The following is a 24,551-nucleotide window of genomic DNA, read 5'->3' on the forward strand; positions in this document are numbered from 1 at the left end:
TAAGTTGCTTCTCATATTTGAGAACATGATGGCAGAAACCATCACCTACTGGGTACAAAAAACTACATTTAAAAAATGTTAGTGTCACTTTGGTTAAACTCACTGAACTAGTTTAGCATGTCATTAGAATCATTGTCATGAGCCAACAAGTTACAACAGCCAATACACGTCTTCAGAAGCATCTTCAGAATCATATTACGGTGTAAAAAGTCCTGTGGCACCTTTAAGACTAACAGATGTGTTGGAGCATAAGCTTTCGTGGATGAATACCCACTTCGTCAGACGCGTAGGTATTCATCCCCGAAAGCTTATGCTCCAACACATCTGTTAGTCTAGAGGGTAGGTGTACACTTACCCGGTAGTTCGGCGGCAAGCAAATCAAACTTCTGGGTTCGACTTATCACGTCTTGTCTGGACGAGATAAGTCGAACCCGGAAGTGCTCGCCGTCGACTGCGGTACTCCAGTTCGGTGAGAGGAGTACCGCGAAGTCGACGGGGGAGCCTGTCTGCCGCGTCTGGACTGAGGTAAGTTCGAACTAAGGTACTTCGAACTTCAGCTACGTTATTCACGTAGCTGAAGTTGCATACCTTAGTTCGAATTGGGGGGTTAGTGTAGACCTGCCCTTAAAGATGCCTCAGGACCCTGTTGCTTTTTACAGATCCAGACTAACATGGCTACCCCTCTGATATATTACAGTGTGCAAGTTTTGACAATACTGTATGCATATTTTAAATCTGTAAAACAGTTTAACTTGTCAAGTTGCTCCCTCCCCCATCCCCACAACGGAACAGGATTCAGTTACCTACATAAGGAGGATTTGTTGTAGAATTACACTTCAACTTAATACAGACATTTATATATTACCATCACTGTGGTATCTGATAACTTTACAAATTCACTGAAGTGAAAACAAGGACGCTAGACAGACATCAACTGAAATATTTGACCCAGAAAAAGTTTGTTAATGGTGCCAAAGAATATATTTGCAGGGCAAGATACTTTTACAGAACGTGCTTGGATAGTGTCATTTCACTTGTTACAACTCGCCAAATTCAGAAGTGCATAGCGTCCTTACAATCTTTCCTGTTTAGCAAGTGCTGACTGAAGATTTATTAATAAAACTGGCAATCCCTACATCTACAGGCTGTATTGTTCAAGTTCATACTATCTTTAAAAAGGCTGCTCCCAAATCTGATTCTGCTGGCCTTGGTTTGCAAAACTTCCATCAAAGTCAGCAAGTGTTGTTTAGGAGGACTGCAGGATTGGGTTCACGTATACATAATTCTTCAAGCTATTTTCAGGGTATGGAGTGTTTGCTTGAGCCAACATTAAGATTTTGCAATATTATTTATATTCATGCATGATGCTACCAAGGAAAAACAATCTTATTTGTGTATATATACATACACAACGGTACAACTGTTATTAACAGACCTTCCCCGTACTAGAGTCTTACTGGTAACTGTATACACGAATGCATTTTTCCATACATAAATTTCATGCAAAGGGTTATTTTCATATTGCATTTTTGAAGGGGTACATGCTATGCAGAAAAAAAATGCAGGTGTAACCCCCATGCCTGCTTGGTGTGGTGCTGTCCCTCTCTAGTGGCACCCAGACCATCTAGAGCTTGATGAGTCTACTACAGCCGTGGCTAAGAGCCAAACAGCTTTTATCTCATTCAGTAGAGACGCATGCTGATGACTGGGGTCCGTTCATATTACACAGGCATTGTAGTTCTGATTATCTAACCTTAAATTTGCCTGCACAAGACTTTCCAATTGCTAGGGTGCTGAACCAATGGCTTGAATTGTTTTAATTTGCCCTCCCACAGAAAAAACTGTTTTAATCATGTATTCATTACTTTTTTTTGCTATATCCTCTCCACCCTGGTCAATGGTCACTGTCTGAATGCACAATAAGGTGCCAATGCAGACTTTGACCAATTGAATGAAATTCAAACGTAAAGAGGCTAGATATTCTAGCACTAACATGTCTAGCATAAAAATGCTCAGCTACTGATTATTAATGTATCCATAACACACCAAAGCTTCAGTTTATGAGATCTACTGCATGCTAATAGGGTACTGACAATTCTTTACATAAACATCAGATAGAAGTAGACCTGTTCAATAGCTTAATGTACTTTCACATGATAGAAGTAGACCTGTTCAATAGCTTAATGTACTTTCACATATGTAGGCTATGAAGTCTTTTTTTACATAGGGCCTTAGGGGCTGATTCAACAAGGTGCCGAGCACTCTCAATTCCCAATGAGTTCTTATATGATAAAGTACAGAGTAAATAAGTATCTACAATACTGAAATTACATTACTGACATTAAGAGGGGAGAGGGGGAGAAGAATCAGTGATAACTGGTGAACAAATACTTTCAAGAAACGGATCATGGAATCAACATCTAGTCAGATGAATTGCTAACAATCAGAGTAGAAAAGCAACCTTAGCTGCCTCTCTGCATGTGAAAATCAGATACAAAGCCGGTAATATCAGGCAAAAAATATTGAGGGAGATCATCAAACAAACCAAAGGATGATCTAAATACTGTACTGTTGAGCAACAGTATCAAAAGGAAGACACACCTAACTCAAGGATAGGGGCTTCCATTCTCAATCCTTGTTTCCAGACACCCAAGGAGCCTATTTTCACCACTGACAAATAGGGAGTATCCAGAAATGAGCAATGTGAGAAGACATGAGAATTCTAAAAATGCGACTAAAATACTCCACAGCCCTCGCTATTGTCTTTAATCTATACCCAGTTTTGAGGGTTGAGACAAGGACAGTGTTACAGCTCCAGCATTCTGTTAGATGACAAGTTTACATTCTTAAAATATAGCAGCACAACAAAAAGGGGTGTGCATTAATAGGTTGCTGATGCACATCTTGGGTACACTGCTTTGGTCTTCAGTTGCACAAGACATACACCAACAGAAAGTCAGGCCTGGCTTATTGCTAGCAGAATACAAATTAATTTATTTTTTAAAATGACCTTTGAAAATAGTTTGACTAAAAAAACACTCACCTTCTTGTAACTGTTGTTCTTCGAGATGCGATGTTCACGTCCATCCCAATCAGGTGTGTTCGCGTGCCAGATTTTTCCCCAGCAGCATTTGTTGGTCAGGGTCAGCTGCCGGATGTGCGGATATAGCCTGTCGATATAGCCTTTCGGGACCATAGGATTGGCAAAGACCGACCGTCCCACGGTGCCCAGATGGAAGGCGGAAATGGCTGCCAAGTGAACCCTTACTGATGACATGGACAGTCCCTGCTGCTTGAGATGGAGAAGTAGTCCAGTATAAGTGGTATGGGGCGAGCATCAGGGACGAGCAATGCTGTGCCAACCAAATTGAAAACCTCTTCACCAGGGCTACCTACCTTGCCAAGTGGGAGGATTTCCTACTGCCAAGGGGGACTTGTCTAACCGGGTCGGAACAGGAGAGCTCCATCAGGTTTAGCCATGGAGCTTCCACGCCGTGAGGTGCAGCAACTCGAGGTTCGGTTGCTGGAGATGGCCATGATCCTGAGTTATTAAGTCTGGGAGGAGCGGTAAGGTGACTGGGGCTTCCACGGACATTTCCAAGATTGATATGTACCAGAATTGGCTGGCCACGCTGGAGCTACCAATATCACCAAAGCTTGATCCCTCCGTATCTGGAGGAGCACTTGTGAACGAGAGGGACAGACGGAAACGCACATAGGAGATGGCCTCCGCAGGGGAGGAGGCACATGTCCGCAATGGAGCCCAGGCTGTGATTCAGGAAGGAGCAAAACTGCTGGCACTTCCTGTTGCATCGTACCCTTGCCCTTCAGCTCCTGAGGAACCTCTTCCACTGCCCCCGGCAATAGGAGCGAGTGCACCTCCTGTATGAGAAGTCGCTCATGAGAAGGGTCCCTGAAGAGTGATGGGGAAGGGAGGTGGAAGGGCGGGAGGGCCGAGAATTGCTAATACTAACTACACTAAGAGGTAAGCAACGACGTACAACGGACACTGCTAACGGTGCTTGCCAAGGCAGGAGCTATGAGAGGTTCAGGCTAACCGTCACAGATGGCAAGAAGGAACTGAAGGGGTGATGGGGTCAGCAGGGCTCTATATTTTGTGCCATAAAGGTGCAACTCCAGGGGGGATCCCAGGTCGACCCGACGGATGCTGCTAGGGGAAAAGCCTTCCAGCTGCCATGCACGCACACACACACCTGATTGGAATCGACATGAACTAGCACTCAAAGAACTTCTTAATCTATCCTTTCAAAATGAAAAGCAGTTCTGGGATTAAAGAAAATAGCGGAAAGACGACACCGAGCTTTTCTCTACTATGTACTATATACACTACATTAATTTTAATCTTGACATAATTTACAGGTCCCACGAACTGACACATACTTATTCTTATACAGCACTTCTCAACCACAGAGCTGAAACAACTCAAAGGTGGGCAAGTAATAGTATCCTCATTTTTTAAGATAGAAAGTTGAGATGATTTGCCCAAGGAGCTGACACTAGAACCCAATTTTTTCTTAACTATCTGGATCCTTTTCCTCATCCCTCAGAAGCCCAGTTGCCCTTTCAGCAGTTAGTGGCCCAATAGTCACTTTGAACTATCTATACTAAAAACCTATGTTTGTAATATTGAACCTATATAGTTTTTATGATAGAAAGTGCCTAGAGATCCACAAACTACTGTTAGTAGCAGCAACCTTTTCAAGGCAGAGAAGGAAGGGGAAGTGCACTGATTGGGGAGAAAGAAGCAGAGGGATGAGTTTAAAACCGCTGCATTCTTCTCTATCCCCATCTCTGCTCACCGCATGCCCAGCTGCCTTTACTCTATAGTCTTCTCCCAGCGATGAAGGTCCCACCTGCACAAATATGTGCCAAAAGTTCAGCCAACCATTTAGAATACGGCTTTAGACAAGCTATATACCCAGCTACTAAGCATTAAAGTGCTGTCTTTGGACAAAGTTTTAATATGCGTACCATAACCTCTTAATTGTTAAACATCTCCATATCTTCTTAAATAGATGCCCTAGTAACATGTGTCATGTCATGACATACCAGATACATATAAACACAAACATACATCTCTTGGATGTTCCACAATATCCAAAAGATGTAGAAATCCACCCCCCCCACCATATTTCAAAGAACAGTCTGGCACCACTTATTACATACTTGGGGGGGGGGGGGTGTAAGAAATATTAATTTGTTTAAAGAACATTCCTGAGCATTGCATGCAATTTCATAGATGATAGTGAAATCTAAGTTTCTCCTGTTGTATATACTTAAAAATAAAAATTCAACCTCCTGAATATTTGTAGGTTTTCCTTATATAGTTGCAAATTTAAGCCAGACTGCATCAATTGAGTAACTGAGACTCCTTACTGATTCAGACTGATTTTACCTGTTTATCTAGATATCCTATATATTTTACTCTGCTACTCCACAAATCAGTTAATTTTCAATGTATGGAAGATCATATCTGGAAGAAGTTATTTTTGCTTTATCCCTTAAGAACGACCAAGCTTTATTTTAGTCCAAAATAAAATAAGTGGGTTTTTTTAAATGTAAGTTTGATAAATGGACTAATACAATTTTACTTCTACAACTTCCTAGGCCTTTTGAATTCACCCACTAAGAAAACTATTCACAAAATTGTTTCTTGACATAGATGGATATAAAGGGGCATACATATTTCCACAAAGAACATTTTGATCTCCATAGTTATATTTGAATGTTATATATTCTATGAACAGTGTGAAATGGAAGCAGTTTCTCCTGTTGGTGGTGCTTACTAGACCCATGATAGCTTTGGCCCTTAATCAGCATCATGCCATGGTGCAGCATATTCACAAAAAAAAAAATGACCTAAATTGGTCTGCCTATTTTATAAATGAAGCATCAAGAGGGAGGGAGAAAAAAGACATTTTCATGGTTTCAGATGATCTGACAAAAAAAGCTAATCAACACCACAACTATCTTTGAAGAGCATTAGCATTTTTATGAAGTTTCTACATCAAAACCATGAGATCAAATTGGAGTGGTTCCATGGATGAAGCCAGAGGATACAGGTATATCTAAGGAAAAGGCACTCCCCACTGAAACGGTTGTTAGAATCACAGAACTGTTGCAATATTGTAAAGCTATAATGTCAAAGATTAAGTACTCCTAAGTTTTTGTATTTCCCAACATAAGTCTAACAAATCAAAATTCTTTCTGTCCCACATAAGCAGCTAATATTCTGCCCCACTTCTATGGAACCAACCTCACCGTCAAGAGGGAAATCCATGCCTTTTGGGAGGCCAGAATAATGAGTCAAGATCCAATGTTACAGATCAGAGGAAAATATGCCCCTTAACAAAAGGGTTAGAATATTCAACTTTGTATCTCTATGTTTAATTCATGTTGTCTTTTGACAGCACAAGTAGCTGGCAACAAGACACTGGCAACAGCCAGGTAATAGGGGCTAAATCAGGGTCAGAAGCATAGCCTGAGCTTTAAATATTTCTGCTTTAATCAGTCCACATCACACCTTTAAGGAGGTAGTAAAACTATCTCAGTTCCACATGAACAGGTGCTGGCATAATACAAAGAGCTATTCACAAGCTCTCTTCTATGCCAGACTGCACCTGCAGTAATGAAGCATACAAAGAAAAGGCTGCTCTTGACCAAGTATGTGGAAAACAGCTAGCATAAAAATTCCCAAATAATGTCTCCAGTTACCATGGAACATTTCAGATCCGGTTATGTTAGTCTTGTAAAATTCTACACACCCACTCAATTGGGATGAGTAAGTTTACTCACCCATCAAAATGATCCGTTTCTTTACAGGATCATCCTAAGGGTGGCTAATTTTTATCGGAGTTTGTTCAAGATTGGGTTACTCATACAATGCTCTGGCAGCAAAACCCAGTACTTTACCAGTACTCTGATGAATGAACCAAATATCAACCTGCAATCAGTGCCTTTATCCCTTCCTCCAGAAAGAGCTGCTATTGCTCTCCCGTCTCCGCCTGGACCTGGAATTTCAAAATCTCCATCCTGAAATGTGAAGTCCCTTCTACTAAGCAACTTGAGAAGGAGAAAAACGAAGCAGTTTCATTTGCTTTGCACAGAAGCCCAAGTGACCATGAAAGCAAGAGTGTAAAACTCTGATGCCGACACAGAAGAGCGTGGAGCTGAAGACGGGGTGGCAGGGCTTGACTGAAAACAGCTACCACCATGGCTGTCAGCGTAAAGCAACTAGGTCTCCTTTCCGCAACAGTCTCGGAGTGTCTGACTTCCCACTTGGCTGTTTGTTCTGTTGTCTCTCAGGGAGTTTGGACACAGTCCTGCCTATCACCCTGGCCCACCGCTCCCAGGTACCATCATCCTCCCTTCCACTCGGTGCACCAGGGCAGGGCTGGCTGCTGCCAGACCCGAACCCATCGGGCTGGGGACCAGTGGGGCAGCCTGACAATGGCTCGGCAGGAACAAGGTGGAGGGAAGAGACTGGGAGACTGCACAGACCCCCACCCAGCAGCGATCTGCCAGGAGCCCACGTGGCCCCAAGGCAAGGCAGGGGTCAAGCCAGAGCCCCCCCGCCACGGAAGCGCGACCCAGAGCCGGGGCAGGGGGGGGGGGTTGTACAGTGTGTGTGGGGGGGGGGGCTGAGCGCCACAGACCCGGACTGTAACCCCTGGGGGTGAGGGAACCACTTCGGGCCGGGGGGGCTGCAGCCGCTCCCCCCGCCCCACCTGTCAGGAGCCCCCGCAGCCGGCCCCGGGGGACGCGAGCCGGGCAGAGGGGACCGAGGCGGGAGATGGCGGCGGAGCCGGCACAGCCCCACGCCGGGTCCCGCCGGCCCCGCCCCGCCCCGCCGGCCCCAGCAGCGCGGCCCCCGGCAGCTCCCACCTGTGCAGGGCGGGCGGGCGCGGGCCTCCCTCGGCGCAGCAGCTCCTGCCTGTCCCCGGCCCGGGCGGAACCACAGTGCGCGGGGCTCCGGGAGGCGGCGACGTGGGGCCGCGGCGAACCCCGCCCCCGCGGCCCACGCGCCCCCCGCGCCGGCGGGGCGGGGCCACGCGCGGCCCAATCGCAGCGCGCCGCCCCCAGAGCGCCGGCCAATCCCCGCGCGCCGCCCCCAGAGCGCCGGCCAATCCCCGCGCGCCGCCGGGCTAGAACGCCGCGCTCGCAGGCAGCCGCGCTGAGGCAGGAGCGCTCCGGGGAGCTGCCGCCGAGCCCGGCAACGGGCGCCCCAGGTTACCCCGGAGCCCCCCTCCCCCTCGGAAGCGCCTACCTGGGCGGGGCGGGCGGGGCGAAACCACGGAGACGGGGGGGGGAACGACTCCGCCCTCACTTCCCGCGAGAACCCGGCGGGGGGCGGGGACACATCGCCCAATCACAGCGCTCCGCCCGCGATGGGGGCGGGCCAGGCGGGGACCCCGCGTCCAATCGCAGCGCGCCGCCGGGCCCGGAGGGGAGGGGCTGCGCTCGGCGCGGGGGACACGCGCCTCTCGCCTGCCGGGGCCGGGCCGGGCTCGGGCCTTGCGGGAAGCGGCGCCGCGCTGCGCCCCGGGAGCCCCCTGCAGGGCGGAGCGGCCCTGCAGCCCCCAGCCCGGCTATCCCTAGGGCGGCCTGGCCGCCTCCTCCCGGGAGCCCGGGGCCAGTCCGGAGCCTCCCCCAGTCTGCACTGGCCGCCGACCGGGCACCGGGCTGGATGCACCTTTGCAGCCTCTCCCCTGTCTGGCCGCCCGTACGGTGCCCGCTGGCCCTGGGCTGGTAGCTGCGGCAGCCTCCCTCCGCCGGGCTCGGGACTGGAACCCACGGGCTCCGCTGGGCTTTGTCTACACTAGCGCTTCGGTCGGTCAGAGATGTGAAAAAACACCCCCCGGACCGACCTACGTTTCATAGACAAAAGTGCTGGTGTGGACAGGGGCGAGAGACTCGTTCCCACTGACATAGCTACCGCCGCTCTATGGGGGTGGTTTACTTATACATAGAGCGGCTTCGTAGGAGACCTTACAGCAGCCCAGTCTGTAGGGTATTCATAGCCTTGAGATGCCACAGGGAACAAGGAGGGGGGAAATAAGCTTCAGGGGAGAGAGCTCTAGGCTCCTGGCTTTAAGGACGTCCCCTTTGAGCTGCCATAGACCATGGCCTTTGTGCTCTCTGTTTCCCACCAGCAACCCTTGAACACCTGCTCTACCCACGAGTCTCTTAGCAGAAGGCTCAGATACTGGTATCCACCTCCTATTGCCAAGACCCGGGTTGCTGCACCCACCCAGGCTCTGCACCCACATCACTAGAAGTGGGGAACCTCCAACCATGTTCCAGAGTCCCCAGCCAAGCCCCCCAACAGCATGAAGCCTGGGCCTCGGCCTCTTTTGTTCTCTTCTCATTAGTGAGGACATCAAAGTGGTTACAGAATCCCTCAGTCGCAGCCTCCCCATACACCAATCTAACTGCCCCATAGAACCTAGTCATGATGTGATGACCACGTCCTGGTGCAGCTTCATGACAATTGTTAGGGTAAGAGCCCTTAGAGTGGCTAATACATGAGGGATGAAAACTATCCTAAGAGCATCTACTCCTGCTTTCATAATGCAGCTTTAGGGAGTCACTGATTCCCTTTCTAAACCACAGTATATGGGCATATTCAGAATGTGTCTGTTTTAAAATTCAGATCTCTTGGAAGGGAAAATCTGAACCTCTGTCCCATTAACACAAACAGGTTGAGTGTGATCTCCATTGAACACTTGCCTCTTCTCTTTTTAAATCAGCATAAAGACTAATATTGTGGATGTGCTTGTGGAAACACCGAGTGACTGCTTGGGGACCACGCACTCCTATGGTGACTCCACTGTCACAGGCTGGCTTGAACACTTCTTTTAGCAGCGGTACGAGGCCCGGGAGTTCAAAACATGTAGCCCGACATTTCTCCCCACTGCATCCACCAATCAGTTTGGGACCCCGGTAGCTAGTCGTTGGTGGGTAACCACTACAGCCAACAACAAATTAATGTAGTTTCCTATTTTCATGTCTTGAGTTGTGCATTTTGCCTACATCCTCCTGCCAACAGGACTCACAGAGAGCCACCCTCAGCTGAGTGAGTAGGCACTGTGCTAAATTTGTCTCATCTAACAGTTACTGAATGAATATTTCACACTGAATCTCAAATTTTGTAAGTACAAAAATTAAACCAATTTATCTTTTTAAAGCAGTCTTTTTATAGCCATGCTCTTGGTGCTCCAGATTTTTCTGCCCCATGGTTTTAGGAAGAATACAGATGTTTTTTGGAAAACCTACTCAGTCCACTCCGCACATTTAAAATCCTAATAGTTAAAGATACTATATGATTCTCCTACAATGTAGTGCTTTGAAAACACCGTGGGCCAGCTCCTTAATTGGTGTAATCTGTGTAGCTCTATTGAAGTTAGCCGCATAGTCCACACCCTGTAAGGATCTGGCCCTGTGTAATCTTCAGAAGTATTGCTATTTTGAAGTAAAGCCTAACACCCCTTTCAGAGAGCAGGTATCTTTTCAGTTCATTAGAGCTGAAGCAGGGCTTCTGCTCACAGCCACAGTCTACTCAAACATCAGCACTCTATTCTTCCATTTACTTTGTACATGTGCTAATTATTTTGTCAAGAGGAATTACAGGAAAAATAAAGAGATTCATAACTACATATGCTGGGATTTAACAGCCACATTTTTCTTCCCTCTCTTAATAGCCTTAAAAAAAAAAGAGAGAAGAAAAATAAATTGAAACAAAATCTGAGATACTTTCAATATGTTTAATTCATGTTCCTCTCAATTTGATTAGTATAGAGATATTCTTGGCTAGTGCTGTGTGAAAATTGCAAAAAAAAATCTTTGCAAATTTTCTCAGCACAAATCTTAGTTTAGTTCTGGGCTGCTTCATGGCTCACAACTTTAGGTTTTCACACAATTATTGCATTGAAACATGCACAATTCCACCACACTTCTACAGCTCCCCTTCTGCAAACCTTTACTACCTGGCTAGCAGTGCTCACTACTAAGAAAGGTCCTACATAAAGTAACAGGGTTATTTGTAGCAGCAAGCACTTCATCCGTAGATAGAAAGACATTTGCAGGATTGGTTTCTTTGTCCCAATCCATGGATAAATTCTTAAGGTCAGATCGCTGGCTCCGGCCAAGGACAATGTCCTAATAGGGGCCAGTCCACAGCCCAGGATAGAGTTCAGCAGGCTCCAGCCATGCCCTGGTACGTTCTTCCGTGCTACTGGGTGCTGGGAGAAGGTAGAGGAGAGCCAGCTTTACACTATCTGGGGATTTCCCTATGCAAGGGGAATACCTACCTGCCCAATTAGGACAGCTTTCTGACCAGTGCAAAGTGGGGGGGGGGAGGGGGGGAATCTGACCACATGGCCTTTACATTCTCACTGGCTTATTGTTTGGTCAGGCCTTCTCTGCCAGTCAGTTCCAAAACCAGGTCCTGGGCTTGATTTTCTTCTCATACCATTTTTCTGCTGTTGTTACACCAGTGATAACTCAGGATTGACACCGATGGGCTAAGGGGGAAATTATGCCCTCGACCTTTAATCCAGCCTTACTTAGATATTTCAGATCCAGGATTCTTTCGGTTTTAGTATAAACTTCCATTGCTCAATTACAAGTGTTGCCTGAGTCACTTAGGGCTAGCTCCACAACGGGAACTTAGACTCAGCATTGCAATGCCTAACGTTAGGCCCCCTACCACCTACTGGACTCCACAGCACCAACGTACCTGCCCAAGCTCCCTACACCAAGGGAAGAGTTTGGCACCTAAGAAGGGGAACTGCAAAAGCCAGCAAGCCGAGGCCTGGTCTGCTCTACAGTTAGGTCGATGTAAGGCAGTTTACATTGACTTAATTATGTCAGTACCTACATTAAAGCCTTGTCCCACCGATGTAAATGCCCTGCTACACCGACCTCAGAACTCCACAAGAGGGGTAGGGCTTATGTCGGGGTAGTTAGGGTGACGGAGTGTCCCTATAGACATTGCGTTACTTGCATTGGCTAGTGGCTGTCTTGTCATACTGCTCCATAGTGGAGCTGTGAAATGGACAAGAAAGTTGGGCAGCTAGAGCCCAACTGCCCCTGGCTCTCCACTTCCAGCCCAGCTGCTGCCCGGAGGCTCCCCATTCTCCACTTAAGGAGCCAAGAAGCCCGGGCAGCTGCCCCCTGCTCCTGCCCTGGCTCTCAGCCCCGCACTTTGCCCCTCTTCAGTCGGTGGAAGCGCTCCCGGATGCACACCATGGACAGAAGGAGGGCAGCGTGGACATCAGCCATCACAGTAATTCTTGTGCTGGCTGTAAGTCGACCTAACAGATTGACTTAGGGCTGTAGTGTAGACATCCCCTGAGGCAGAGCTAGCCTTTGTGAGTGCCCTAACTGCTGGGTGAGGGGGATTCTGGCAGGGCTCTCTCAGTGTCTCCTGTTGAAGCTGTTCCACTTTGTATAAATAATTAAATAGTAATTGGAACAGGGACTTGACTCTCCCTAATTGCCAGGCGTGCCCTAAGCACTGCCTAGAAAGCCATTCTTGTACTCTCGCTAGTATTTCAGACACAGTGGAACAGCTTCAACAGAGGGAGACTTATCCCACAATACCCCCACCCAATTACATGGGAGAAGAGAGAGCTGGGTTCAAATTCCTACTCCACAACTGGTAGAGTGGGGATTTGAACCTAGCTCGCCCACATTTTAGACCAGTGCTCTAATGCCTGGGCTAATGGTTACAATGGTGATGTAGTGCTTTCTACTCATTGTCTGTGATCTGAGCACACCTGTTGGATCCAATCCCATAGGCAAGACAGGTGGGCAACAGCTAGTGTAAGGATTCCAGTCGGGATTAGACACCTGGGACATAGGGTATGTCTACATTGCAGCTGGACGATGCAATTCCCCACTCAAGTAGATATACCCACACTTGCGCTGATCACGCTAGTGCACTAAAGACAGAAGCATTTCCACTTCCACCCATATACACGGAGGGTCTTGGCAGGATGGGCTAGGGGCCCTGAGTACGATCCTGTCCATGTGTTCAGGAAATAACTGCACTGCTATTCTTAACAGCCTAGCACAATCAAAGCTAGTGCCGTACGTCTACCAGAGCTGGAAGTTACTTCTTTCAGCTGTGTTGCAAACATACCCTTAGGTGGCTGTGTGCATACCCAGCAGCAGAAGTGAAAACACCTCGGAGACGTCAGCAACAGAAACGAAGGTGCCCTCAGGGTTAGGCAGCAGCTAAGGAGGGGGATTTGAGGATCTACATTTTGGATTGAGGCACCTAAATCCCTTTGTGTGTCTAGCACTTCATGAACTCAGGAGGATAAAGGTAGATTGACCTTTCACTGATTTTAAATTAACCTAGTGAAAAAGCACTCAGTAAGGGCCTTAATTAAAGCATTATCTTAATCACCATTGGACAAATTGTAGAAGAGGGGAAAGTATCGTATGGTGCTTCATTGTTATGTTACTTAAAATGATGTCGAAGGTCACATGCAACTGAAGGATCTTAAAATTAAATCGTGATTCGGATGACTTTTCAAAATGTGAACAGAATGATTTTTAAAATTTCTCCCAAAGATTGCTTCCATCGTTGCATACACACAACACTCCCTCATCTCAATTATTCATTTTTTTAGGTTACATTGGGAAGACAGAATTGTAAAGTAAAATGCAAAGAGATGTGAGGATTCTGAAAGGTTATTGCTTTTTCTTTCCTTTTTTTTTTTTTTTTTTAAAAAGAACACAACAGGTACTTATAACCTTAGTCATCACAGCAAGTCACTTTCAGAAATTCACAATGGCAAATGAATTCAAAACCCTAATGATGCTTTTACATTCCTATGCCAGAAGTAATAGGTCACATACAATACATTTTTTATATTTAGCACCTTTTGTATTAGAACTTCTCAAAGTGCTGTACAGAGAATATAGTTCAATATAAATTGTCAGTTTCCCCACACTAAAATACAACAATAAAAAAGAAAACTTCAGATGTAAAGGCCCAGTTCTTTTACCTTTTGGCACATTGGAGTGCTTAATGCCACAATTACTTCTTACAGTAAGGATAGCAGAACAGGCCAAATGGGGCTAATGGAATATTACTCCCAAGCAGAGTGTTTCAAAAGTTCAGCACATAGAAGGCAAATGTCTTTGCTGTAAAGAACTTCAGCCTATTTGGTTAGACAATCAAAAGCCCAGTGTCAGTTCAATACAACATGCAGAAGGGGAATGAAGCACAGAAGTGTGCAAAATGCAACATTTAGCTTGACAAACTATTGGTCAATTAAATAGATGATCATAAAGGTTTGAAAAGTTTATAAGAACCAAGGCAATGTCACAACCTCTTTCAACCCTTTCCGTAAGTAGAAAAACCACTAGATTTACACCCAAATACGAAGTAGAAATACATTTCTTGGAGCTGCCTCAGCTCCTCTTAAGTTGGCATTCTTCTGCTATAGTCCAGCCATGCCTGTTTAGCAAACAATCCACAGCCCAGCCATGCCTCGTGCCCCTGGTATCCTCCCAACAGAGGGTCTGCCTGGGCCAGATCTCTAGCATACACTTTTCGCAGTAGCTACCAATGTGAAATGTTCTTTATCCAGTTGTTTCTTTTGTGGACAGTTAGCGCTTCAGCATCTACTGAGACCAAACGTTGAGGTCATCCTTGGCGCTAGCTACAGAAGTCCTCAAGGAAATAGATATTGTAGAGCCTTGATTTTACAAACATTTTAATCTTATAAATGACCAGTTATACAAACCAGTTTTCCCAACTAAAAAAACCCCACATAACAAAAGTGATGTTGACGAAAAACAAATCAACAGCTCTTCACATCCCAATGCCTTCAGTGGTTTGGAAATCACTTTGTAGTGAGGTTTGAAGGACCAGAAGGAGGCAATACAGTGCACCAAACTGTAATCTATGTACTGTACCTACTCTAGTTTTGAGATGTTCAATTTTATGAACCTCTCAATCCTCAATTAGATTAATAAAATAGGGGTTGTACTGTTAAACCCTAGTTTAAATGACCACACAACATTTGAAGGTCTTCCACCATCATTGTTGGATCCTTCCATGCTCTTATTTTTGGAAACAGCACCCCAAATCCAAATAACTCTGATGTTGAGACAGGTTCAAAACCCTGGATCCAGGTTATGTGGCTTGGGCCACCCTCAAGTTTAAAGGCATATCACCAAGGCTGTAGGCAACACCAAGGATTGCTGTTCATTGCAGTGCTTCGTTGCCAACGTCATCAGTGGAAAACTCCTGGATTCCTCAGCAGGAACAGCATAAATGAATCCCTACTCTCACACCCTGCTTTGTGAATTGGGGCTTTGGTATTCAGTCACCATTGTGCCTTTGGGAATATACTTTTTTATTCTGGCAATATCAAAAATCCCATGAAGAATAAGCAGAACAGGAGAAAAGTCAGATTTTTTACCTTCCATAAATGGAAGAGTCTTCATTTACAATGGAAATCTTTTATTTGGCTTTGTTAGCTTCTTTTAGGAGACTATCCTCCACTGTGGCTATTTCACTTTAAAATACTGAATGCGAATTCTGTGTCAGAAGGTGATTAGGTGTGCTTAAAAGTGAGAGTTTTAACAGATTTTCTGTGCTCAGGTTTCAGCAAAGCACAGAGGGTTTTCAAGTAGAGCCCTAAGTATTATAATGCATTTAAACAGCATTTAAAGGATGTGTGTGATCCTAAAGCCAAAGTGAAAATTTACACTGCAATTATTATCTTGTTTTTACAGATTTTCTGCTGTGCATTATTTGTAAAATCCTTTACTTCAAGACAGCCAAAATATCAAGTGCAGTTATTTTCCTTTCAGTCTGTTACTGAGTTGGGTTCTAAGGTGATGATTCATGTATTAATATGTGGTTATTAGATGACTCCTCTACCTCTACCGCTGCTATCTGTCTTTGGCAATGGAAAAAAGGAAATTCATTCTTAAAATCTCAGCAACAAATGGAACATGCATAGAAATCAATCCTGCTCTCATTGACGTCAAAGGAAAAAATTCCATTGACTTCAATAGAAATAGAATTAAGCCCATATATCACTTATTAGTTTGATTTATAGTGCTGAGAAAATCCATACATCTGTTAAAAATAAGTCATAAGAATTAGGTGACTGTCGATGATATTTATCTCAAATAGGGAAAAACAAATATTACAGCTGTCAATTATAAATATTGGGTAGTCAAGTATCAGGGGGTAGCCATGTTAGTCTGTATCTACAAAAACAACAAGGAGTCTGGTGGCACCTTAAAGACTAACAGATATATTTGGGCATAAGCTTTCGTGGGTAAAAACCTCACTTCTTCAGATGCATAGAGTGAAAGTTACAGATGCAGGCATTATATACTGATACATGGAGAGCAGGGAGTTACTTCGCAAGTGGAGAACCGGTGTTGACAGGGCCAATTCAGTCAGGGTGGATGTAGTCCACTCCCAATAATAGATGAGGAGGTGTCAATTCCAGGAGAGGAAAAGCTGCTTCTTGTAATGAGCCAGGCACTCCGAGTCCCTATTCAAGCCCAGATTAATGGTGTTAAATTTGCAAATGAATTGGGTAGGTTACCTATTACCTAGAGCAGGGGGTTCTCAACCTGTTTCTTTCTGAGGCCCCACCCAACATGCTATAAAACCTCCACAGCCCACCTGTGCCACAATTGTTTTCATGCATCTAAAACCAGGGCCAGCGTTAGGGACGGCAAGCCGGGCAACTGCTCAGTGTCACACGCCACAGGGGGCCTTGCAAAGCTAAGCTGCTCAGGTTTCAGCTTCAGTCCCAGGTGGTGGGACTTGGAGCCCCGGGCTTCAGCCCCAGGTGGTGGAGCTTTGGCTTTCTGCCCTGGGTCCCTGCAGGTCTAATGCCAGCCATGCTTGGCGCCCCCCCTGAAACCTCGCCTGGTTGAGCAGCGCTGACCTAGAGGTCCAACCCAAATTAGGGCCCATGTTACTATGAATTGTGTATATATGTACACATACTAAGAGACAGTCCCCAGTCCAGAGAGATTACAATCAAAGGCCCCAATTCAGGATAACACTTAAGCACATGCTTAAGATTAGGCGCATACTTAAGTGCTGTCCTGAATAGGGATGCTTTACTGAATTAGGGCCTAAACAGACAAGACAGACAAAGGAAGGACTATTATCACCACTCTATAAAGGGGGAAGTGAGGCAGAGAGTGAGATAAAGGGCCTGATTTTCCAAGCACCCACAGGGCTCGTTGACTTCATTGGAGTTGTGGGCATGTCTCACCTGTAAATAACCAGCCCACAAGTGACTTTGCCCAGGTCACACAGGAAGTCTGGGAAGGGAACCCAAATCTCCTGAATCCTAGCCTAGTGCCTTTAGCATGTATCTGTCCTTCCTCTTACTGGAAGTTTAGTATTTGCAGGTCTCAATCTTGTAAACTTCCTTAAACACAAAAAGATAAACCACTGAAAAAAATCCAAGAAGGCACAAAACTCTCCTTTGCCATGATACTACCAAAAAGCTTGACAATGGATAGGCTGCTGGTATGAGGTGATCACTGCCTGTCATGCCGACCAATATTGTCTCATTGTTTCCTCGTACTCCCCTTTCTATATGTCTGTAGCCATCTGTTGTCTCTTTTCTGCTCTGCTCTGGTTAGGCCTCAGCTGGAGTATTGTGTCCAGTTCTGGGCGCCGCATTTTAAAAAAGATGTGGAGAAATTGGAAAGGGTCCAAAGAAGAGCAACAAGAATGATTAAAGGTCTTGAGAACATGACCTATGAAGGAAGGCTGAAAGAACTGGGTTTGTTTAGTTTGGAAAAGAGAAGACTGAGAGGGGACATGATAGCAGTTTTCAGGTATCTAAAAGGGTGTCATAAGGAGGAGGGAGAGAACTTGTTCACCTTAGCCTCTAAGGATAGAACCAGAAACAATGGGTTTAAACTGCAGCAAGAGAGGTCTAGGTTGGACATTAGGAAAAAGTTCCTAACTGTCAGGGTGGTTAAACACTGGAACAAATTGCCTAGGGAGGTTGTGGAATCTCCGTCTCTGGAGATATTTAAGAGTAGGTTAGATAAATGTCTATCAGGGATGGTCTAGACAGTATTTGGTCCTGCCATGCGGGCAGGGGACTGGACTCGATGACCTCTCGAGGTCCCTTCCAGTCCTATAATCTATGAATCTATGAATCTTGTCTCATACTTAGATTGTAAGCTCTTGGGAGCAGGAACAGTCCTTTTGTTCTGTATTTGTTCAGCTCCTAGCACAATGGGTCCTGGTCCATTAGTAGGGATCCTATGTCCTATCGTAATAAATAATAATTAATAATAATAATACACTTTGCTTTGCAAGTTAGGTTCCCATATTACACCTGAAAGGTTACAGAGCACTTAGTGAGGTTACATGTTGACATTGACTTATATGTGCAGTCAAGGGTTTTGTGACCATTACGGCCCACAAAGTCAAAGCTCAAGTAGTCCAAAAAGTAGGAGACTGAATTATAATGGGAGTTTCAAGCCTTTGACAATCGATGGTTACGTGTACACTCATAAAGGAGTTTTTACAGGCAGCGAGATTTACATCCTGCTGCGGATATGGGGGTGGCCTGCTCGGTGTGAATGATAATACGATGGAAGCTGCTGCTTGTGGTGCATCATACGCTGTATGTAGACAGAAGGAGAGGTGCATCACAATACAAGGAATAATTAAGAGCACAGATAGCTGGAAACATCAAATTCCTAAGAATAATAACTCTTTATAGTCATCCTAATTAAATAAATGTTGAGTGCCTAATGGCTTGCCATTCATTTGTTTCGGAAGTAGCTAGTGCTCAAAATGAGGCTTAAAGAGTTATTACTCTTTAATTAACTTATCTGCCACATACATTTCATGGTGAGTTTCCATCTGTTTCCCACTCCCGTTGCTTTTGGTGCAGGCCACAGCGTGTAACCGTGGACACACACATAGCATGGTCAGCAGCATCTAGAGTCCAGTACATTCTGCTAAGAAAGCGGGGCCCACTGGAAGCCAAGTGCAGCATTATGATTTCTGTTAGCAGAGAGAGAAAAGTGAAAGTCACTCTCAGTCCATGCTGTTCACAGAAGACAGTCATCTTATGTAGTTCAGTGAGGTTACGGATACCAATTTAAATTGGGTTATCGTATTTTAATTTTAAAAAAGGAGGACACTCCACGGGGCCCCGGCCCCACCCCAACTCCGCCCCTTCCCTGCCCCAGCCTCACCCCTTCCTCAAAGTCCCTGCCCCAACTCTGCCCCCTCCCCTGAACGCTCTGCCCCCTGCTCCTCCCCCTCCCCTGCTTCCCGCGAATCAAATGTTCGCGGGAAGCCTGAAACAGGGAGGCAGCAGGTAAGCTGAAGCTGGGGTGGGGCGTGGCGCGGCCCAGTCCGGCCCCCTGGCCAAGCGGCTCCCTTTGGCGGCCGGCCGGCCCAGGCCAAGAGGCTCTGGCCCCAGCGTCTCCCGCCTGGCTCAGCTCGGGCCCTGGGGCGCCGGCCTCCGGCCAAGCACCCCCGGCCCCTGGCCCCACACCCCCAGCCCTGGCCGAGCACCCCCGGCCCCGCACTGCCGGCCCCAGCCCAGCCCCCGGCCAAGCACCCCAGGCCCTGCACCGCCAGCCCCAGCCTGGCCCCGGCCCCCGGCTGAGCACCGCTGGCCCCAGGCCCCGGCCCCGCATCCGCACCACCGGCCCTGGCCCCGGCCGAGCACCGCCGGCCCCTCCCTCCCTATTTTCCCGGACCTGTCCAGCTTTTTGGGATTTCCTCCCGGACGGGGATTTGAGGCCCAAAAATCCGGACATGTCCGGGAAAATCCGGAGGTATGGTAACCCTAATTTAAAAAAACCCTCAGTCATAATACCAGTTCCTTATAAACACATTTCAAGTTGGGGGGGGGGGGCATCCCAAGTCCCCACCAGACCATGATTCATGTTATTTACAATGCCCTGCCCATGTTTGTAGCACTTGAGGATTTCTCCAAGCAAACCAACCAACCATCAAAAGGTCCTTTTCTCTCTCTTTCCTTTGAGAGAGGGGAATCAGAGGAAAAGGCAAGCAAAGGTGGTCTGGCTCTTAGGGTCACCCCTTTGGGGCTTGGCTTAGCTAATATCTGTAATTCGGGTTTGCCTCCAGCCCCTCCTCTTAGATCACCGTGCTTTATACCTGGTCCATGCAGTCTCAGGGACAGTGAGGCCTGAGACAGGCACCTTCATGGCTGATCTATTTCTGTGCTCAGCTATCTTCTTTATATTCACCACCCCTTCTTGTGGCAGGTTCTCTCTTTTTAAGCTCCCCCTCCCCACCCCTCCAGACAGAGAAAGCCTTACAGGTGTGCCTGGTTAGTGCCGGCTGAGCCCAGAAGAACTCAGTAGTAGCCGCCTCTCTGCTAGAGTGAGGGGGGGTTGCAAAGTTGTTGACAAAGCTCACTGAAGTAAAGCCAATTTCATTCTCCCTCCCACCCCACCTTGCTCTCATCTTATATGGTAGATCATTTGTGTGGTAAAACAGAAAGAGCGACCCAAGCGCTCAATATAAGCTTTGTACCCTGTCAAATAAATGATGAATGAAGAACAGGGATAATGTGATATCTACTGGTTTTGCTGAAGTCTGTTTGATCACTGGCCATTGGTATTCCGCAGAAGTTTCTAATTGTCACTTTGTGATGTGTAGCAGTACTGTGGTTAAATGCGCTGGGTCCTGTATCTGTTATTAACCTTTATGTTGTGCCTCAAGCAACTAGGGCAAAGTAAGATAGGAATTCTGATCAAGTTATATTTAATGCACTGTTTCTCTCGCTTGACTAACAACCTAGTATTTTAGTTTAAAAATTGAAAAACAAGATTACAGGGGGAAATATAGATATTGATGACTTGGCTATGGTAATGTCTTCTATTTACATACCTCGTGCTCGTTTTCCATAGGATGGACCCCAGATCATTAAATAAACACTGCAGTCTGGCAGGTAACGTCAGTAAATCACTGTCTTTCAAAGCATTTTTACTACACCATTGCTTGAAAATAAGGATTTTATTTCATTTTGAATTTATTACTGTGACTATGCTACTATTTATCTCAATGGCTCCGGTGTACATTATTAATGGGTTATTTTATTGTTCTTCTATCCAATGGGAATCATATAGCCAAGCAATTTTGGTATTAATCACAGAATCTCTTCTAAATTAGGGTCTAAAAGTTCCACTATCAGAAGGCTGGGCTTGGGGATGTTTTTGTGAATATGGTACCTAGAAAACAGCTATGTTGAAAGAGTAGCAGAAATATAGATGGTCTTGTTCAAAGACAACCAGTGTTGTTTCTCCCAGTACTCAGGGAGTTTTCCAGCAATAGGTCAGATCCTGAGCCAATGTAAATCTGCATCGCTCCATGTGAATCACAGATTCACACCAGCTGAGGAACTGGCCCAGCCCACTGGTTTCACTTGTCAGGGTCATTTAATGCCTAGGTGTAGGCTGGCATGTGCAAAGTTTTCTGTTGCTGTTCTCCTCCATCGAGCCTTTCATTAAACACGTTAGCATGTGAAGCTGCAGTGATGGAGTGATCATACAGGTGCAGCGGCAGGTCTACCATAGGAGATTAAGGGTTTGCTGCCGGCGGGGGAGCACTAGATTGACCAGCGTGTGTACATGTTACAAACTGCTAGCCATTTTTCAGGCGCAGGTATCTACTTCTCCATCCCATTACGCCAGTCTGGTGCTGGCATGTCTCCACTGAAGTCAGCAGAGCCACACTGGTGCGGAATCGAGCTCCAAGCCCCGCGTAAGAACCTGTGGGTTAAATTCCCCTTGTGCTGGCTTCTGACCGGGGAGGATTTCACCTGTGGGAGAGAAAGCGCTTCTGTCTAGAGCGGCAGCCATGTGACTGAGGCCTTCCTTTGGTTTGCGCATATCTTTCTGGCGCTGCAGGCCGAAGCCACAAGCAAGTTATTTTTGCATCAGACCATAAAAAAGCACAAATCCTCTGTTTTGTAATGACTGTAGCACTTAAGGACACACAACCCCCTCCTTCCCCCCTGCCCCCACAATGGATTCTCTGCTCTACCTTTTTCTGCTGATAGTAGTTGCTGGAACTAGCAGCGAGGAAAAGCACGGAGGGCGACAGATGATGTCACAGGCCTTTTAAGCCCCACAGTAAGAGAAATACCAGTACTAGATTGTAATGAGCAATTTGTAGCCTATATAAATAATTCAGATTTATTATTATTTAGCACTCTGTGGTTATTCCTGGCTGCCAGCCAGGGAAAGACTGAGTCAATGTGGCACTAGAGATTTTTCTGTTCATCAGCTAATCCCGCCGTCCTTGGTTTCCATTACTTCAGGAGGACGTTGAAAGTAGATGTTCAGCAGAAGTTCCTAATTTTTCTGCACCAGGACTCAGAGGGAAGGATGATGATGCTATGTTAATTATCATTAACTAATTAATAATGGCAATTGGCTATATTTATATTAATTTACTCACAGATTTTTTTTAAATATATATTTTACAGTTTAAAAATGATCCCCCAGGATGTTCTCCCCTTGTGTGTTTGAACCAGATTCAACTGAGGGCTCAGTCTGATTGCTCTTCCTAAGGTGAAATTCCCACTGAAATCAGAAGATGCTTCCCCAAGCAAGGATTGCAGAATTCAGGCCGGTAAAGCTAGACTGTGTCCACCCCTCGGTAGGTACCCAAAAATGGGAGGGGATGCAAGGTGCCTAGTCCCCATCCTGGGCACAGGCCCCAGTCTTTGCACTTAGGGGCTAGCTTGGGGCAGTCTTTGCACTTGCCTCTCTATATGGGAAAAGAAGAACTTGGCTCCACAAAGGCCAGCAGAGCAGGGGCCAGCGGAACACAAGGCATGCTGGATCTGTGCAGGAGGATGCTACAGAAGCCAGATGCCTCATGCATTCCCAGGGTGTTGCACCAGCCTACATCTCAATAGCTCCAGGAGCTCTTGCTGCGGCAGAGCCATAAGGTAACCGTTCATTTGGGAGGGAAAGTCCCTTCCTGAGAAGCCTGTGGAGGAGCCCTGCAGAGTGCAGGGCTGCAGGGATAGAAGCAGATATTATGATGCATCTGGTTAGCATAAGTGGTGAAATTCACTAAGCTGAGTAGTGAAGACCATACAGCGGGTGTGTTGCGGGGGAGGTTTTCACTATATTTTAGGATGGGTTTTAATTTGCCATTCAAGTTAGCCTTCTAGTGCAAAGGATTGGGTGTTCGATCTAACCATCCTTTCAACTCCCAGGCATACCCCCGTTACAGGACTCAGCTTCTCTACACTACCTGCACAGCCAGACACACTGGAGAGAGCTGCACATTCATGCGGCGGGAACCATCCCGGCTCACCTAATCTACAGTGTTGTACAACACGCCAGAGATCGAACTGGAGACCTCCAGAGTTGAAAGGATGAATCTCCACAGCTCCACAGAGTCTCCAGGCTCTGTAGTTGGGGCTGTCACAGACTCATGGCCTCTATAAAAAGAACAGGAGAACTTGTGGTACCTTAGAGACGAACACATTTATTTGAGCATAAGCTTTCGTGAGCTACGGCCCACTTCATCAGATGCATAGAATGGAACATATAGTGAGGAGATATATATACATACAGAGAACAGGAAAAGGTGGGAGTTGTCCTACCAACTCTAAGAGGCTAATTAATTAAGATGAGCTATTATCAGCAGGAGGGAAAAAACTTTTGTAGTGATAATCAAGATGGCCCATTCCAGACAGTTGACAAGAAGGTGTGAGGATACTTAACATGGGGAAATAGATTCAATGTTTGTAATGGCTCAGCCATTCCCAGTCTCTATTCAAGCCTAAATTGATGGTATCTAGTTTGCATATTAATTCAAGTTCAGCAGTTTCTCGTTGGAGTCTGGTTTTGAAGCTTTTCTGTTGCAAAATTGCCACCATTAAGTCTGTTACTGAGTGACCAGAGAGGTTGAAGTGTTCTCCTACTGGTTTTTTAATGTTATGATTCCTGATGTCAGATTTGTGTCTATTTATTCTTTTGCGTTGGGATTGTCCGGTTTGGCCAATGTCCATGGCAGCGGGGCATTGCTGGCACATGATGGCATATATCACATTGGTGGATGTGCAGGTGAACGAGCCCCTGATGGCATGGCTGATATGATTAGGTCCTATGATGATGTCACTTGCCTCTATGAATCGGACAAAGCACACGCTGGCCAGGGGGTTACAGTGGCACATCGGCTTTTGCACATTAGGGCTAGCATGGTAAACTGCTCAAGCGCTGTATGTGGGCTCCCAGTCCCACATGCATTGGGCAGGCTGCGAGGAAAAGCGTGAAGCAGTGCCCAATGCATGTGGGACTGGGATGCAAGAAGGCACTGCCAGGCAGAACTGTCACATGGTCGTGTTTACTCTGAGCGGGCAGGAGCAGGGTGGATAACTGAGCTTTGCTGAGCTGTAAACATTTAAAAAAAAAAAAGGCAAAATATCTAAATAGCTCATGAGCCTGGGGAGGGGGAGCTGGAGCAAGGCGACAGCCGAGGAGCAGGGTTGGAATGA

The 24,551-nt window shown here is 46.3% G+C and overlaps 1 protein-coding gene across 7 annotated transcripts in view; it reads right to left on the minus strand.

Annotated features, from left to right (window-relative positions):
- Positions 1 to 8,294, minus strand: part of GLCE (glucuronic acid epimerase) — a 97,036-nt gene extending 88,742 nt beyond the window's left edge. For 2 of the 7 annotated variants that reach the window (XM_054041937.1, XM_054041934.1), the window contains exon 1: positions 6,965 to 7,490. The gene's annotated coding sequence lies outside the window, so the exon portion shown is untranslated. Of the gene's footprint in view, positions 1 to 6,816; positions 6,832 to 6,964; positions 7,491 to 7,905; positions 7,992 to 8,287 lie in introns of those variants that run through there. The other 5 variants (XM_054041938.1, XM_054041935.1, XM_054041939.1 and 2 more) reach the window with 5 other exon arrangements.
- Between the last annotated feature and the right edge of the window lie 16,257 nt (positions 8,295 to 24,551).

Source organism: Malaclemys terrapin, chromosome 10 (genome assembly GCF_027887155.1).
Source record: "Malaclemys terrapin pileata isolate rMalTer1 chromosome 10, rMalTer1.hap1, whole genome shotgun sequence".
Lineage (NCBI taxonomy): Eukaryota > Metazoa > Chordata > Testudines > Emydidae > Malaclemys > Malaclemys terrapin.